We start from the raw sequence: 19673 nt of genomic DNA, 5'->3' as shown, positions 1-19673 counted from the left end.
ATACTAAAAGAAGCAAACCATGTCAAAAATATAGAAAGCAACATTGCTTAATAGTTAACCAATTTTTTTATTAAACAAGTGCTTCTTAAACCTGAAAACATTGGACAAATTTCTAAAGAAAGACAAAAGAACTATTTTGTAATATAAAAAAGGTAACATTTCTGAGGCTAAAAAACAAAGGGAAAAAGTGGAGGGGGAGGACACAGTAGGGAAATGGTTCATGTTTTTCTCTTTCATGTATACCAGGGGTCGGCAAACTCATTCTGCAAAGGATCTCATACTTTGAGGCTTTACAAACCAGAGGGTCTCAGCTACTCAACTCTACTGTTTTCACACAAAAGCAGCCATAAACAATAGGCAAATGAATGATCATGGCTGTGTTCCAACAAAACTTTTTATGGACACTGAAATTTGAGTCTTATAAGATTTTACATGTCATAAAATATCCTTTTTTTAAAGTTTCAACTATTTAAAAGTGTAAAAAGAATGTTAAGCTAATGGATTGTGCAAAAACAGACAGGTGGCCAATTTGGTGCATAGGTCTTAGTTTGCTGCCTCGTGATACACTGTGGGCTCTTGAACACCAGCATATGTTATAATAAGAAATGGCCAAGTGCCAGAGCATAGCAATCAAAATGGCAAGGCTTGATGCAAAAATGTGCAACCTCATTGATAACTAAACGTAAAATAAAATGAGACAGCACTGTTTGACTTAATAAGTTGACAATGATTAGAAAAAAATGATGATATTTGGTATAAGACTCTCTGGAAAGCAACATTGCGTAATGTTTTATAAGTCTTGAAGGACCCCATATCCTTTGATGCAGGTTTCCCACTTTTAAGAATCTATTTAAAGGAGTAGCTACAAGTATAGGCAATGTTTAAGAAAAATCATGCTCTTGTGAAATTATTTTTAAAAATTAGAACTGGAAGCAATTAGATTGGAGGAAAATACATGTAAATTAAAGCACAGTCATAAAGAAAAAATACTACATAGTTCTCAGAAATCATATTTTCAATAGTAATATAAAGAAAACACACCACAATATTAACAGTGGTTATCTCTAAATAGTGGGATTATGGGCAATTTTAATATTCTTTATGTTTTTCTACATTTTCTTCACATGAAATAATATACATTTGAAATAAAAATTAAGATGTAACATTAGTTGGTTGTGAAGTGATTAGGCAGCAAACAGAATGAACAATAAGAACAAGCCGCAGAACTGGACAACAGAGCCGTGCTGGCAGAGAAGAGACAATTCTTTGATGTGGGATGTGTCAGCCAGGGAATGGAGGGGAGAGGCATTAATGCAGAAGTGAAAATCAGCTTCAGACCACAGCAAGCCTCAGCTCTTTACAGAACAAGCACCGCTGGTGTCCCAACTAAGGGTTGTCTTAGTCAGAGCTCTGACTGAAGATGGATAGTCTGTCTGCAACAGGAAACAGAGAGTGTCAGGGCAGAGACTGGACAGTGGGGTCAAGTCAGAAGGTTGTTGTGATTGCCTTGGTGAAGGGAAAGAAGGTCTGCTTCAGCGGAAACAGGCAAGAGAGGAGGAGATGCATAGGAAAGAAACGTCACAGAGTTAATGGTACCTGACCATCGTCCATTGTTCAGTGTCTTTGGTTAGGTATGAGAAGGAATTAAAAAGAAGACTCTAGAATTTTGAACCTGGGAAATTTGTGGGTGATGATGTTGGCTAAGGGTATGCAAGAAATGCACATGTGGAGCCAGATAATAAGATAGTTTTTATAGAACTTTCAAGTGAAAATAACTGGGACTCAGAATTCAATGATGTTTCTAGAGTTCACAGAGAAATGAATTGGAGGTCAGTGGGCCACTCTGAGAAGAAGTCATGTGGTGGTCCAGCTTCACTAGAGGCAGCTCAGCCCCCTGGGTAATCAAAGAATGCAGAACTGAGAGCCACAACCTCTGCACAGCATTGCTCCACCTGAATGCCCAGATTTACATTTTCTTTCCTTTTCTTTGCTTTTTTAACTTTCTGTTATAAACTGACCTTGTATAAAAGGTCATATGTACTCATCCTGGCAAATTTAGAAAGAACAGAAAAGTTTAGAAATAGGAAAAGGGAAATTTCCCTGAATCTCACCATTTAAAATTTTAGCATATTCCCTTCTAGCTCTCTTTTGTGTGTGTGAGTTTAGAAACAGTTGCAACATGCATCATTGTAATATGTGATTTTCTATTAATTTTTCCACTTAATGCAACTTCAGTGTGATTTAAAGCTCTAAGTATAAAGGAAAAAAATGATAAAAAGAAAAAATGAAATGAGAAAAAAGGAGGAGTAATGAAGAAAAGGAGAAGAGGAAACAACCCCAAATTTGTCTTGTCTTTGTTGTATTATAAAGAATTAATTTTGTCCCAGTTCCTGGTACAGGGCTTCTAAAACCCCTGGCATTTCACAAGTGATATAAGAGTCTTTGTTAATCATGACACATTGAATCACTATGCGATCACTATCAATACCACTGTATGCTAATGAGGTAACTCAAGGTGGCCCCCTAGGTAACTTCAGGATGGGGGCTGGTCACCAGGAAGATTAATCATGTGGTTAGAGGGTTGGGACTTTTAGCAAACCCAACCTCCAGGGAGTGGAGGGGGACTGGAGATTGAGTTTAATCATGTAGTCAATGATTAAATTAATCATGCCTCCGTAATGAAACTCCAATAAAAACTTTGAACACAAAGGCACAGTAGAGCTTCCTTGTTGGTGAACACACTGATGTAATGAGAGAGTGATGTGCCCTGATTTGATAAGAAGGCATGGAACCTCTGCATACCTCCCTCATCTCACCCCGTGCATCTCTGCATTTACCTGGTCCTCCTGATTTGTATTCTTTATAATAAAACTGTAATCATAAGTATAGCATTATCTTGAATTCTGTGAGTTGTTCTAGTAAATTATGAAATCTGAGGGGGTCATAAAAACCCTTGAATTTATAGCCAGTCAGCCAGAAGTATGAGTGGCCCGGAGATACCCTAAGTATCTGAAGTAAGGCATTCTTATTTGGGACCATGCCCTTTAATTTGTGGGATCTGTGCTAACTCTGGGTGGTTAGTGCTGGAATTGAATTGTAGTACAACCAGTTGAGTTTCTATCAGATTAGTCTATTTTAGGAAGGACTCAAGAGAAGTAATTCAGGCTAACGTGCAATATATCAGGTTTTTAAAGAGAATCACAAAAAGATATTTCTTTATTATTTATTTCACCACCTTCTTTGTCACTTTAAAATAGTCACTTTCTAAATACCATGGTAATACATGTTCTTGGGACAAAAATGCCTTCAGAAATTGCACATTTAGGTATGCTGACTTCAAAATGCTAGTTTCCATGATGAATCCTTATGTTCATTTACTGCAACTTGAGTTGGAGAGCAGATGACTCTATTACAACAATACTATGACAACTGACAACATTTCCAATCCATACAACATCTCAGTTTTTCTTCCTCGTTGTTAAAAAATAATCTTATAAACCAGAAGGTCCAGCAGAGGGGTGTAGAATTCCAGTTTCTAGAATATTACACATTTCTTCGGAAAACTAGTTTGTTCTTTATTGCTAACACTCAGTAACCCTGATCAATATTGAAAATGGAATAAAGAGAACTTCTTAAGTGCCATTGTGCCTGAGAAGTGAGTAAATAGCTTTACTCTCTGAAAGGGCTCAGTTCCTTTTTTGAGTTACTATTACAAACATGTTCTCATGGCTGCTTGAAAGCAAATATTGGTGAGACTAAAATTACTTTTTATTCACACATCCAGAGTGGATAACTGATATTATTACTAATATCTATGAAAATAATTGAGTACAACAACATTTTTATAGAGGTGGAAGCTCTTTTAGGGAGGAAGGCTTACATTCTCTCTGTTACTCAGAAGAAGTATGTTGCTATGGACACATGTTGTATGCTTGATAGTAAGAACCATCTTGGATATAAGTCTGAGTGTGTACATGTACATTTATCAAAATAAATTTACATAAGTAAAATTAATTATTTCCCAAAAAATATTTACAAAGGAAATAATCAAATATCCTTCAGAAATAAATAAGATTTTCATAATGAAAGCAAGTTAGAACATTGAGACAAAATGTCATATTCCTGGGAAATAAGACTGCCCATTTTGGACAAATGCCTTCCCTCTGGGCCATTGGAGCTGTTATATTTCTTTTTAATTTTTTATCCTTCTGGACCAACAAAGTTTAACTTTATGGACTACCAATAAAAGCGAGAAAAATAATAAAGAAAGGCTGAACCAAGAAGCAAAGTTAAGGACATGACTGAAACATGTGTCCGTGACAGCAAGATGAATCTGGTTGCGCTATATTTTTGCTTCACATTTCTGTCCTGCTTCCCCCCAAAACTCACATGTTTACAATAGGATCAATAATAAGGTAGAAGAAAGAGGCAATTGTTGCCCTATCTTTGGAATGGAAAAGCCCCACCCAGGGTCAGCTGGGCCACTTTCCTGCACTGTAGCCCCCTCCCATCTGGTGTCCTGCCCTTACTTCACACCTCTGCCACCTGCCCTCCTCAGAGATGGGGCTGTGCCTGGCCTCAAATGGGAAGAAGTGGAGAAGCCTGCAGAGGGAAGGAACTTGCCAGGTCTTAGAGCAGGACTGAGAGAACAGGGTTTGTGGGGAGGTGGCCTGGCAAACAAAGACAATCCTCTACCCAGACCCATCAGATCTGAGGCAAATAGCTGTTTAAAATTCAGCTCCTGCAGGCTTCCATGTGGTAGGGTCAGAAGGGACCCTGATACCTTGGGTAGATCTGGTAGTAAGTTTTAATTTCCTATCTTTAGGAGAAATGTGCTGGTTCTTATATACTGTATTGAAATAAAAATAACTTCATATGTCTCACAACTTTCATAGCAGATTTAAAGCATTTTCAATAGCTATTATCACACTTCAATTATTTTTCCCTTTGGTCACTTGGCTGGGGCTGGGACGTGCCCTGAACCTCTGTCATTCTGTGCGTTGTTTATTGCACTACCACCTTCTAAGTCTTCTGACGGGTTTGATAACTCCCCAGCACCTTACTTTCTTCACCTGTAAATAACACCTTTTCATCTCACAGGATTTAGGAGAATCCAATGTGTTGATCTTGAATGTGAAGCATTCTTCATGGGGACAGCCACAGAGTACTCACTCAGTGAGGTGAGTTTCCTTCCTTCAGCAGGAGATTTCTCATGGAGGAGATACACCTGTTCCAAAGGAAGTCTTTATTTTGGAGTCCAATGTGTGGTGGTAGAAAGAACATAAGAATTGGAATCACACAGACCTATCCAAATCCTGCCTCACTGACTCTGTGACTCTACAAATGTAATTTAAGCTTTCTGGGTCTTGATATTCTCACCTTTAAAATGAGTGTAAAAATCCTTATCTCTGCTGGTTGTAGACTTTGGTGACTTTGTAATAGTTCAAGTTGGCTAAGCTGAACTATGTTCCCCAGAATTCTCTTCCCCATGTTTCCAGTTGGGGTAGGCCTCAAGGGACATTTTTCACAGATTTGGAGGGTAGAAGAGAAGCAGCAGCTGTGTTGCTATTATGCTTGTGTCGGGGACTGGAACTCGCCACACCAAGGTATGTCTCTTTGGCATGAGGATTATTTTGGGCTGGTTGCTTTTAAAAGCTGCAGACAGGAAAGAAAGTCTGAAAAATACAATTTACTTACCCTTTGTTAGGAGACATTTACATTTGTAAAGGAAATCTCCATCTGTAAAGGTGTCTCCCTCTCTGTACCAAGAAAAATGGGGGATGAATTTATCTCTAGAAATTCTTATCAATTTGGAAGGCAAGGACTCAAATCTACATAATAACCTTACCCTTGTTTACTGTACTTTTTGGTACCCTCCCGTGATTGACTCCCCCCATCCCCAACATCCTCCTTTATCTTTACCTGAGGGTGGTATTTAAGAAGAGAACTTCCACCATTTTGGTGAGTTTTGAGTTGCTCAGTTGGCCTGAGCCTCTCCCATTGTATCCATGTTATAAAGCTTTGTTTAATTTTCTCCTGTTATTCTGTCTTATGTGAACTTAATTTGTTCTCTGGGCAGAAGGACCCAGAGCAGGTAGAGGAAATGTCTTCTTCCCCTACGCTTGGAAGTTTGGAGCAGGGGCACACAGGATGTCACTTACTTGCTGGCTTACTTTACTGGTGTGCAGCAGAAGCCAAATCTGCAGTTGGTTCTCAGTCAGCTCTTCCAAATCCTGGGTCAGGTGTATGTTTAACTCCACATGAAGGGTGTCAGCTTCTCCTGCAGATGACCTATATCATAAAAAGTGGAGGCACTGAGAGATGGATGCACAGAGTGGTGTTGATAAATGTTTTAAAATTAACTCTCCAGAAAAAAACAAAAGCCCTAATTTGCAGGATTTGCCAATTCACGTGGTGTAAACACTACTCTCTTGGCTGATTTCAAGTTACCAATGTAGGGTCCCTGAATGTGAAGTTGGGGAGGAGACACATTCAATAGACTCTTGTGAACTGGAATGAGAGGGCTCCAGCACACCACTGCTGACATGGGTCCAGTACATTTTTATCAATTACAACACATGCTTTTAAGTTCCAGCTTGTCCTGGCCCTTCCCCTCTTTACAGCCATCTTCCCTTCCCAACTGCCTGCTCTGCAAACTTTAAGTTGCAAATTTAGACTCAAAGACACAAGCCTTTCTGAGACTGTTTAACCAACTCTCACAATTACATAAAGTTAAATGCCTAGAATAATCCCTTTATTTTGCATAATACATGTATATTTCCTAATGGTTTTACTTCTCTGATTGGGTGCAGACCCTTGACTGATATGGAAAGTTTGAGATAATTTATGTGACACATCCAGCAGTGTTTGGCACATAGTAGACACTAAAAAATGTTGAATTCCTTCATAAGCCATTGCCAACTATTATAAATTTAGTGGTATGAACATTTCTTCTCCCGATGTCACAAAACTCAGAGATAGTCATAATATATATGGGAATCATGTTTCTTTTATACCTTTTCTAAGGAAATCGATCATACAGACCAGCACTATCCAATTGAAATATAATGCAAGCCACATATGTAATTTAAAATTTTCCAGTGCCATATTAGAAAAAGCAAAAGGAAACAGGTAAAATTAATTATAATAAAAGATTTAATTTAACCTAATATATCCAAAACATTACTTCAGCATGTAATCAATATAAAACATTATCAATGTGATATTTTAAGCTCTTTTTTTTTTGGACTAACCCTTTGAAATGTGGTGTGTATTTTGTACTTACAGCGCATCTCAATTTCAAGTGGTCACATTCAAGAGTCACATTCTGGTGAGTGACCATCATATTGGATGGTGTAGAGATAGACCCATATCATATGCAAATAGCATGTAATGAATTTTTATCATGTTTAGTTATCTGTGCATTTGAAACTTATGTATTTGATCTCAGCAGAGGCTGTAAAAATGGTAGTACCATTTGCTCATGGGGTTACTAGGGTTATTAGTAACTAGTACTGGATTATTCTGGCCTCAGAAGGGCTGCCTTCTACATCATTCATGGATCACCGGTGTCAGGAATGAGAAGACACGAAGTTCTCTCACCCCACCAACTACCCTGCACTTAATGTGTTCAGTAATTTGAAAGACATGTAAGGTCCTCCCTGGTAGCTGGACAGAGCTGTGGACACCAAAGTTGTGGCCCACTGGCCTGAATTCCGTTAACCTTATTCTTACTCTGAAAATTGCTTAAAAAAGAAATAAAACAAAAGCCATGACTGACTTGAGATTTACATATTATTTGTTTAGTAAAAGTAGAACACAGTAATTTTTATCTGGTTTTACCACAATAATGATGGAATATGTATTTTTCTGACTACCAATAAAATTTGGAATACTGTTAGAGTATGTCAAGAAATGTGTCATATCTCTCCAGACCCTCTTCCCACCATCTCTTTTGGTTTGCGTTATGTTGATATAGAAATCCCACAACCAGCAAGGACTGCACACAAGGCTTTTTCATCCCATGCTGCGTGCAGGGCTTATTTACTTGCTGTAGAATTCCCTTTGTGGGGCACAAGGTTTCATGTCACAAACTTTGGTGTAAAAAAGAAAACTGACTTATCTTACCACAACTCAGTTTAATCCCTATTTCAAGACCCCATTATATTTTATGAAGTTCCCTCCTGCCACCCAAAAAAGTAATCTGTGAATTCTGGGTTTTCTGTTATTCAAGATTTCCCCTCCCCCTCCTCATTTGGAGAATATATTTAATTGGTAAGGGCTTCCTGTGGCTTAAAGGGGAGGGATGGCTCTTTTCCACACAGTGTCTGCTTCAGGTGCCATCATGTGTCCACCTCCACCTGGGCATTTATGGAGCATATCTTCTGCAGGGCATGGTCAAGGCCACTGTCTGGGACGTGTCCCCTACTCTTGACTAGAAGGCTTTCCAGGACCTTATCCCTCAGCCTCAGACTTGTGTGTCTCCAGGCAACACAGGAAAAATGTTTGCCATCTTTCCACACCCTCACAGAGAGCTGAGAGACTCCATAGGCCAAGAGTGTGGTGCTGGTGGGGGTAGGAGAACTCTGGGGATCTTGATGCAGAAATCCCCTCCTCAGCGCTCCATCAGTACCCGGCTCTCCTGCTTTCTCCTACATCCTCTCCATCTCTCTTTTCAGCTTACAGGATCTTTAGCAAGTATTTTCCTAAAACCTTCCTGTCTTTATATGCCTTTGAGGTTACTTATTATTTCTAAAACTTAAAACCCAAGAATTTGACATCTTTATGTCCTGATCTGGCTAAGCTGGTTCCCCTAGGGCCTTGGCAGCCTCATGTCCAGCTGCCTGGGCTATGGGGAGAGACCTCAGCCTATAGCCAACTAACACAATGAAATGATGGGGTGGGGCATGTCAGTTAATCATTGTAAGCTACAATTCAGGGGTATGCAATCAGGTGACTCACTCATTTTCACAAAACAAGTGCAGTATAAATAACTGAAATTATGATGGCATTCTAAGATTTCACAGCCAGGTCACTGTAGCATGTAAATACATCTCTCCCACAAGATTTTCAGTAAACCGTTTTATGATGATTTGTATTGATCAAATTTTGAAAAGCAGTTTCAGAAAATCATGGTAGAATCTACAGTGAGTTGACTTATGTAGCTTGGGCAAAGAAAAGGGGTTATTGGAATGTTTCCAACTCAATTGAAATAAATTTGGATTTGAAATAAAAGATGATTCACTCAGAGTTTCTTATTGATACCAAACCTGAAGTGAGTTCATTTACCCATTGTGCAGCAAGCCAATCTCTGACACCAGGTGTGGTGGAAGAAAGTAGGAATCTCATTTTTGCACAGCACTGAGCAAGGAGAGAGGGCAGCTAATGCTGAAATCCCAAACTCCCCAAAAAGCTAAAAGGAAGGGTTTTTATTTGGGGTTTTAGGTAGGGAAGAGAGAGCATAAGGCCTTGCTGGTCAGAGCTTTCCCACCTAGCCTGTCTTTGGCCTTGAGACCACTTGCAGAGAGGAGGGAGCCCATGACCTTGATGGTCAGCAACTTTCCCACCAGCCTGTATCTCTGTGGGGAGGAGATAATCCAGGTGCCTCTCCTTGGTGGTGTCTGTCTCCATGGAGGATAGTGGATTCTGGAGCCAGGAAACCAGAGAGTAAGCAAGGAATGAGTGTTTTGTTTTTAACCCCATATATGCTGGGTTTAACATGGGGAAACTGATATCAGGGTTGATATCAACTCTCCCCTATTTTATGTCCATACCTCAATCTTGAGGGATTTGGGACGGTGACCGATATAGCTACTTCCTGTTGAAATGGGGCATAGGTTGTTTCATCTCATTGAACTAGTCTTTTAATAAGGCAGTGATGCTGGTAGGCTCCTGAAGTTAGGCCTGTGTCATATAGGTAAGTAACCAGGTGTTTAATAAGAAGTTTTTCTAGAGAAACAAAAAGAGAAAAACAAGGTTAATGTTTGGAGTAAATTATAAACCAGTTTTTGGGCCCAGGGGGCAGCCAATCAAGATTCCTAGAAGTCAGGGTCGAAGCATCTTTTGCAGTTTGAAATGTCTCTGATGGTGTCATTGGGCACTCAGGTACGTTTTTGAGTGGCGTACACAGCAGTAGACGTGAATCTCTCTTATGTTTATATTAGGTCTTCCAGCTTCAGTTTGTAAGGCTTTAGGAAAAAGGGCAGATTTAGTTTTCAATGACTCCAAATGAAAATAATGGGAAAAAAACCCTGAAAATGTTAGTTTGGAGGTTTTTAGCCAGATATTTTAGGAGACTAAAAGAATTTAAGATCCAGTTCAGTTAACAGAAGTAAAATAAAATTTCAAAGACAATTGAAAAAACTAAAATCCAATATCTATAAATGTGTAATATAGTTTTTATTGAAACATAATCTCCCTCCCTAAAATCACCCTCAATTTCACCAGATATAGTCAAATTAAGACTAACTGGTTTGAAAAATAAGTCTAGTTTTGATAAACTTGGCATAATTATTTACATAAGTACAGCAAGAATAGTAATTGATCATATAGGCTCTTTTAAATCTGCTTTGCTAGAACCTTATAAGGAATCTCAGGTTGAACTTTAAAAGCCTCTCAAGGAAAACCAGGCAAAGGACCTGTTATCACATTCTACCTGCAGTACCTACAGATTTGGGTGAATCCCTCTCTTTGTGATGTTCCCCAAAATATTGAGGTTCCTTGTACCTGCTAGAGGGAGAGACATTCTTTGCTCAAACTTACCAGGCTACAGAACCCATAAGCACAGTACCAGCCCAATATTTCCAAGTGGCTTTATTCCAGAATGTCAACCTTCGTTCCTCAAAAGCTGTCTTGTTATATCCAAGCCCGTATGTTTTTTTAAATATGATGTTCCAGTCAAAGCCTTGGTAATATAAGCAGTGTTTCCAATTGTGTCCTGTTAAAAGAAGCACAGATTCTTACTGGACTCATGCAAACAACTATGTTGCCATAAGAATAAGAATACTTACTCATCAGGGGTTTTTACGTTTTGGAGGGCTCAGGTAGTGAAGAAAAGACGAATGTTTCAATTTTGTTTATAAATTGCTGTAAGTCATAGTTCTTTAAGAGAATAGAGAAAAAGGTTTTCTTAACTCTGAAAAAAAGCAAAACATCAAAAATCAGCAATATCTCAATCAAAAAGTCGTAAAAGTTATAATCATCCCTTTCAATTTATTCTTTCCTGTGTAATTGGTTCTTGATCTTAATCTTCTGTCAGCAGTTTGTGAGGTCATCAGTTTCTCTGTTGAGGTTCTGTAATTTTTACCCAGTTTGGTTTTACAATCTGAATGTTTATTGGAGACCTATATTCTAGAGTGTCAGAGTCCTTTCCATGAATTTCTCTGAAGATGAAATATATTTGCAAAAACATCAAAGTAAAACAGCCACTGTGTATAAATAACAAAACATTCAAAAATGGGAATTGACAAAGGCATTTGACCATGTCTGCAATATACAACATTTTGAGATAATAACCAGGATTATAGCTGACAATCAGAACAGATCAGATCTTTTTTAAAATACTTATATCAATAACACTCATTTACATAATACCATTTAAGAAAGTTTATCATAACTTATTTGACAACGCTTCTTACGTAATTTAACATAAAAAATAAGCCTTATTAGTTTAGCATTCTTTTCTTATAGGAAGAGAGAAAATTTCTCAGAGAAGTCCTAGGGGCCCTTTGAAAATCCCCAGAGAACCTCTCCCTCCTCTTCCAGGTCAAAAGAAAGCTTTTATTCAAGACTTGAATATTTGCGTGTGGGGGGAAGTTTGTCAAAAATATTAAAAGCTTTCAAACATTTATTTAGATAGGAAACAAAGTTCACTGTAAAACCACAAAGTTCACTGTAAAACCATGTTCAGGTATCTATTCAAAGTGACAACAGAAACAGTCAAGGGGAAACAGAGTTAAAATAGTAAAAAAAAAAAGCCTTTTTATAATCGTTTTATCAAGAGCAGATTAAAATTTAGGAAAATTATCCTTTTAAGAAAGAGGAAACGAAGTTTTAATTTTGTACCAGTTTACTTTTGACATAGAAGTTTATTTACTTAATTGAATTTACTTTTATCCTGGCCAACTTGACCATACATAAATCTCTTTGGGGCTTTACTTTTACAAACCTTTGGTTACTTTTTTACATTCAGAATTTGTCCCAGCACTTTAAGACAAATTTATCTTTCTCAACTCAAGAAACAAAAATATTTCCATTCTTTATATCTTTTTATTGAGAACATATATTTTACTTTCTTTGTATACAGACCTTTTGGAAATATATGTTTTCTCATAGAAAATTTCTCAGCATACATATAACATGTTTATCAATAAACCTAGGCACTTTTTAGTCTCTTTGATATAAGAAACCAAAGGCAGACAAATATATGCTTAGTAGGTAACCTTCAATATTTTATCTCATGTGGAAATGACCTAGATACCCAATAAACTGTTATTATTTAACTTAACTTAGTACAGGTATAAAATTTAAGTTCCAAAAAGAGTTTGGAAGCTGTTTTTTAAGTATGCAGACTACAAAACATAATTATTGTACTTAAGATTCTTACCCAGGGGCTGGCCCGGTGGTGCAGTGGTTAAGTTCGCACATTCACTTCTCAGTGGCCTGGGGTTTGCCCGTTTGGATCCTGGGTGCAGACATGGCACCGCTTGGCATGCCATGCTGTGGTAGGCATCCCACATATAAAGAGGAGGAAGATGGGCACAGATGTTAGCTCAGGGCCGGTCTTCCTCAGCAAAAAGAGGAGGACTGGCAGTAGTTAGCTCAGGGCTAATCTTCCTCAAAAAAAAAAAAACAAAAACTCTTACCCAGTTTTAACAATTACTCTTAAAAACTTCATGTGACATTACAGCAGTTAACTATCATCCTCAGTTGTTTTAAGTACATATATTATAATATAATTATTATGCATATAGTTATACATATAATTATTGTTAAAAAATTTTTCCAAAAACTTTTATTTTTTTACATTTATTTATTTTACCTGCTCTTAAAAATTATATTTAGATCGTCTACAAAAACTCCATGAGACATTAAACAAAATTAGCTATTATACTGGGTTATGAGTTGTGCTGATAAATTTTGGAACGGAGATGACATGAGCTCATTTGACCAGTAAACCCAGGCTGTATGTCTGCATTATAGCCAATGCTGATAACTTTGAGGACATGTCTATTTTAAATGAAACCAGCAAACTTAAACAGGCTTTCATTCATCAAAGATCATTTTATATCATGTTAAATAACTTTGTCTCTCAGAAGTATTTGCATATTCATTAAAGACTGCATTCCGTTATGAGAGATTTTGAATCCTTTTCTGAAACAGATTTTCAGAATGGTCATTACAATTCCAAATTATCTCAAAAGTTTACTTATTTTTACTTGTTCAATTTTAGATCAGGAATTTTGGGGGAGTTGAAGTGAAGCTCAGCTTGCTGGGAAGCTCAGCAAGAGAGTACACAAAAGCAGCAGATTTGGGTTGGCTGCTGGCGTGTTAGTTATTTAATTATTTTCTCTTAAAGAGGCAGTAAAGTTTTTAAAATTTTATTTAGAAGCCTCAAAAGATTAAAACAGGCTCCCTGTTGTTGCAGCTGGCTTTTCCAATTGTATACATCAGTTTGGGTGAACTGAAATTGGCCCATTTATGTATATCAATTTTTACAAAACTTTATCTTAGTTTTACTACCCCTTATACTTTTAATTATAACTTACATTAGAATTCTATTAACAAGTTTTGGTATTACAATATTGTTCAGGGGAAGCATTCCCAGTTAGACATAACATTTATTCCCAAAGAAAACATCCAGGCAAAGCTGACATAACCTCTTCATATAATATTAGCTTAAACATTTTAATTTTTATAGTCTTATTAATCTTAGTAGCCTGACTGTTGCCCCAAACAATTGTTGGTCAGGTTTCTCACTTTGATTTTTGCGTCCTGACCTTTTAAATTTTTCAAACTGGGGTAAATAGAACAGATTTGTCTGATGTCCTTTAATGTTGGGGAGCCAATAAGGGGGGTCCCTTTAGTCCATCCAAGCTTAGGCAGTGTTTTATTAAAACCTTTGTTTTAACTTCATTTATATCTGTTCCATTTATCCCATTGGGATGAGTCCTCTGACTCTTCCCTTTCTGATTTCTCTTTGTTAACTTAACATTTTCATTAGCATCTGTAAGACTATGAGAAGCTGAGACCCCAAGTTTGATTAAGTTCTTAAGACTAGTCATTATAGTTTCCTCTTAAGTTGGCCTTTTCATAGGTACCAATAAAACAGTTGTTTATCATAAGAGTTCTCTAAAAAGTTCCCCAAATTGAGGATCCATCATTTGGTCATTTTTTCTCTCTCCGGAGTCTAAAGAATATTGTGGCTATGTGGTGTTACAAAAGAAAATCATCCCTCTTTAGACACTGGCTTATAGCTGTAGGTCAACCATCAGCCAAGTTTTTCCCAAGGGTTTCTCTTAGGTGGAATAAATGCAGCACCTCCCATGTTAACACTTTTAAAAGGACAAACAGACGAACAACAACAAATACCAAACAAGTGCGCATTCCCAAAAACCCTCAACCACAAAGGGAAGCCAAAACAAAAACCAAAACCAAAACCCAAAGTGCTTCCAGTCGCAGCTTAGTGCATGTCCTACACTCGGTGGGCACCCAACAAATTGACAAATAAAAATGGCAAGCAATAGGATATATTGGAGTATATGAGGAAGCCATTTGGTATAAACCTAATTCGGCCTGACTTTTTTTTTCAAAAGGGCCTGACTGTGGCTATTGAGCACGCATTGCATATCTGCTTAGACATTTCCTATGGCCAGAACAAAGGCCCTTGAGATAAAGGTGCAACTTCCCCCCACATTAGCATTTCCTTAGGGATAAGCATTTTTCCTTAGGCTAGGAACTGATTGCTGCACTCACCTTTGACCACCCAGCTCACCTGTGACCACTCAGCTGGAGACAACAGGCTGCCACCCTGCTGTGTTCACTGAGACAGAAGACCTACCTGCTATTTCCATCAATCGCTGTGCCCACAGAGCAGTCTTGTGACTATTGTGGGAGGGACATTTCAATCATATGTGAAACACCCTCTTTGAGGGTATATAACCACCCTTATACCCCCACTTCTTTGGAGTGCTCTGTTCCTTTGTGGAAAGACTCTCCCGGGTTATAATCCTAAAATTTAAGCTCAGAATAAACTCACCCAAATTTTCATTTATAGATTGGTTATGGATTATTTTCATCGACAAAATGAAGATCCGCTATGCGGATCTTCCCAAATGAGCAAGGACAAGGGACCTCGGTTGTGCACACTGGGGGACTTAACCAAAATTTGGCTGGGGCGTTGCAGCGACTTCAAAACAAATGGAGCCCAGAGGGCTGCCAAGGTACCCATTATTTTCAGCTGGTCCTGTTGGAAAAGGTTAACACAAAGACAAAAACAAAAACTACCAGCTACTTACAAGAGACATCTTCCTAAGTCCTAAACCTAGTTTCTTCCACCACCAAAGCAAAAGTGCCATGGGCCAATGATGTCTGGCTAGCAACCAGTCACTTGGGGCTGTCCCTGAGACAAGGGGCTTAGGCAGCTGCAGGACAGCTTCCAAGAGAGGCCTCTAGCCAGAGTCCAGTGTGCCACAGGCAAGATGTCCACCTGGGACACTGTCCCATCTGGGTCAGCAAATTGATACCAAACCTGAAGTGAGTTCACTTACCAGTTGCACAGCAAGCCAATCTCTGACACCAGGTGTTGTGGAAGAAGGTAGGAATTTTATTTTTGCACAGTGCTGAGGAAGGAGAGAGGGAAGTTAACGCTGAAATCCCAAACTCCCCGAAAAGCTGAAAGGAAGGGTTTCTATTTGGGGTTTTAGGTAGGGGAGAGGGAGCACATGGCCTTGCTGGTCAGACCTATCCCACCAGCCTGTATCTCCTTGCGGGGAGGAGATAATCCAGGTGCTTGTCCTTGGCAGTGTCTGTCACCATGGAGGATAGTGGATTCTGGAGCCAGAAAGCCAGAGAGTAAGCAGGGAAAGAGTGTTTTGGTTTTAACCCCATATATACTGGGTTTAATGTGGGGAAAATGATATCAGGGTCGATATCAATATGAGCTGGAGATTCACCTGAAAAGGTTTTCTCCCAGAGATCATTCTAAGGAACATTAAGTTCTCTGGGCATTTTTCACTCTCCTGAAACAGCAAGCCTTCTGGAAATGGCTGCACATGACATTTAAGGTGAGATTCGCTTAGGTGTGGAAGCCAGTATATGATTGTTTTCTTGACACTCTTTGGTTGTGAGACTCTCACAGATCTTGAGCTTTAGAAACACTAGAAGTTTTGTGGATGATCTCTGGTCCCACTTTGATAGCCCAAGTCAGGTAGAATTAGTTATTAGCCTAGACAAAGTAAAATGATTTTTAATTTACGGAAATATTACTGATCTTATCCCACAACTGTCTTGAAAAAGGGTATCATTTTCTGTGCAATTTTAGTGGCACTTCAATCTGTATGCAGGTATGTGAACATTTGAAGGAAGAATTGAAAACTAGACTCCTGTTGGAACCACTTAGAATGCCCATAGATTTGTGCCAATTCTAGATTTGGAAAGCATGGCTGTTTTTCAAAGCAAAGTTGCAGAGGGACCTAGTGAGGAGTCTTGGAGCAAAAGAGGGTCCATTTCTTCCCCTTAGAGAATGGCGTCATCTTGGAGTGGTTTACTAAGCTCTCTGTACCTCCACAAAGCTAGGGTACCTTTACACAGGCTTTATCCCTTAGGGGTTTGGTTTTGTCCTGGAAGAACGGATGACTGTGTTCTCTAGGTTATTTTCTGTCCTTAAGATTCTACAGATGTGCCACATATAATCATGCTTCCTCTTTGAAAAGATGTGGCTATTGGTGTCACTCTCGTCTTGAGAACGTGATTTGGAAATCTAATGCTGAACTGCAGCTCTTCCCACCCGTCATCCTTGGCCTCTCGTCATGGGTTTGCACCTTAGGCAATGAGGGAGGGGCACTGCTGTAGAGTTGGGCTCTAGTTATTTACAACGAGTTGTCCTGCTCTCGGAGGTTTTAGACAGAGAGCACCTCTCCCTGCTGCTTGGGAAGAAGCCACTCTGGCTCAATGCTTGGCACACAAGATCCACCTCTCAAGTTGGGCTTCACAGTGTCGTGTTGCCATTGCTTCTTTTTCCCATATGTTCTTTTGTCCTTCAGTCTGCTTTATAAAAGCTTGCATACTCTGCAGTCAGCTAGCTTCTGCCTGGGTTGTAGGCCCTAGATTGCCAGTCCTGTCTTGGCATTGATAGAGTCTATGGCAGTGCTCCAGTACCCACTCCTTCCCCCGCCAGTCCATTATCTCCAAGAACTGTCAGAGGGCCTTTCAAAAGCAAAAGAAAATCTGACCCTGTCCCCTCTCCTGCCTCTGCACCTGCTGACATCCCATCCAGTACTCTTTCCCTCATTCGGATCTCCAGCCACCCTGGCCTTCTTTGCTGCTTTGGTGTACCATGTTCCCTCTCGGGCCCTGTTGTTCCCTATGGACCAAAATCCCCTTCCAGGTAGTTAACTCTTATTGGTTATCTTAACTCAATCATGACCAAGCAGGCCAGGTCAGATCCCCCATCACTCATTCTCCCAAGCGCCATGGACTGTTTGGATAATGTCCAACCAACCATTGTGATAGTGATAATGTCACCTGAGTTGGCTGCTCCTCCTCCACTAGCACGAAGCCTCTTTGAGGGCAGGGGACACATCTGTCTTTGCTCACAACTGAATCATTTGTGCTTGGTGTCAAGTAGACCCACAATAAATGTCCAGCTTGGCATATCTTGTTTGCTCATAAGTCCTTTGTCTAAATGAATTGTACCAGTGAGATAAATATGAAGCTGGGTACCTGAGGATTACTGTAGATATTAAACCAATTTGCTCTTTTCCCATTGAACTTGAGGGGTATCTCAGGGGTCTCAAGGATTTGTGAGCTTGTTTTGCAGAAGAAAGAGAATCCCTTTGAGGAGGTTCTGATCTCCGAGTGGCTGGCGCTCTGCAGCTGTTGAAGCACAGAAGTCAGATTGCCCGGGGATTTATCAGTAGTGACTCCTTTGTTTCCCCAAAGCTCTTCCTGCCACATGCCTTGGCTCCATAAAACCCCCCTGCTTTCTGCTCTTGGGGAGGCGGATTTGAGCGAACCTAGGCTCCCACCTACTCGTTTTGGCCAATTGAAATAAATCTTTCTCCATTTTTAAGCACCGATGTCTTACATTTGGCCTCCTGTGCATCAGGCACACGAACTTGAGATTAAGAGGCTTGATGTCAAATATATGATGAAAATGTTTAAGGAATCACATATGATATCACAGGATGTTCTGTAGTCATTTGTAGTTAATGTTATGTTATTTGGCATTATATTATCAGGACTTTTTAAAATCTCCTTTCCATCAACATATAATGGTTGCTATCAGGAGCCTCATGGACCCAGTCAATACCTAATTCGTGTTTATTGATGGTGATGACAGCATCTTTAGTGCAGAGAAGATTGATTTTCACAGCGACAAGTCTAATGCTCCTTGATAGATGAACAAAGAAGACACTGCAAGATGCTGAAATGCTTTCTGAATAAAAGCAATTGTTTCAGTGTAGTTTTACTAAGTGCTTTCATTGGATTTCAAATTTTTTAAGTTGGTAATTCCTGGGAGGTATAGACAGAGACTGCACCGAGGAGGGTATTTGATTGACGCAGTGACTCGCTGCCCTCAGCGGAACCAGAGCACAGCAAGGGGCCCAGTTCAGGGCATACTCACAGCATTTGCACCTGGACGTCACACAGGAGCTCAAGGCTCACGTTCACCTCCTAGCTCTCTTTTTTCTGAGGCAAGTGCTGGTTTCTCTGAACCTTTTTGTGTTTTTAAAAATAATCACTGTAGGTCTGGGCAGTGGTTGATGAATGATTTAGTTAATGAATGCTTGCTTTACATTTTCTTTTTCTGCTGGTTCTTTTATCAAAGTGGAGTTTTTTGTGAATAATTCCAGAGTGAGCAGGAGCAAGTAGAGTGGCTCAGTTTCAGATTCAACTCTCCCTGCTTCATGAGCGCTTTCCCCAAAATGCAGGATTCCATCAGTCCTCATGGCACCCTGGTGGTGGGATTTATTGCCCGCATTTTTCACGTGTTGAAGCTGAGACTGGGAGAGGTCAGGGAACTTCTCAAGGTCAAGGCTGGCAATACTGTCTTCTGACTAGCTCTGTTCAGCTGCTCCTTATGATATTTTTTTTGTAGAATCCTGAGACACAAGGCTGGCCTTAGCTTTTGCAAATGGTGAGAAAGAAAGCCAGGAGAGGAGGAAAACCTGACTTCTCAAACACACAGTGAAAGTGGTTCTGTTATGGCAGTATACAAATCACATCCAAAAAATTCCACATCAACCAAAAATGCAACAAAAATGCAGTTGGGCAAATCCTTCTAGGATCTTAATTGTTTTATGTAGAAATTGGTAGCATTTATCTGCTATAATTTGTCGATTGAAAGGCAAATGATTTGAATTCAATTGTGGAAAACTGCATTCATGAAAGTAACAGAATAATCAGGAGGCAAAATGCTTTTGGAAACCATTAAGCAAGAATTTATAGGAAGA

The sequence above is a fragment of the Equus quagga genome, chromosome 2 (assembly GCF_021613505.1).
Source record: "Equus quagga isolate Etosha38 chromosome 2, UCLA_HA_Equagga_1.0, whole genome shotgun sequence".
NCBI classification, from domain to species: domain Eukaryota; kingdom Metazoa; phylum Chordata; class Mammalia; order Perissodactyla; family Equidae; genus Equus; species Equus quagga.
Note: the sequence above shows the minus strand (reverse complement) of the source record.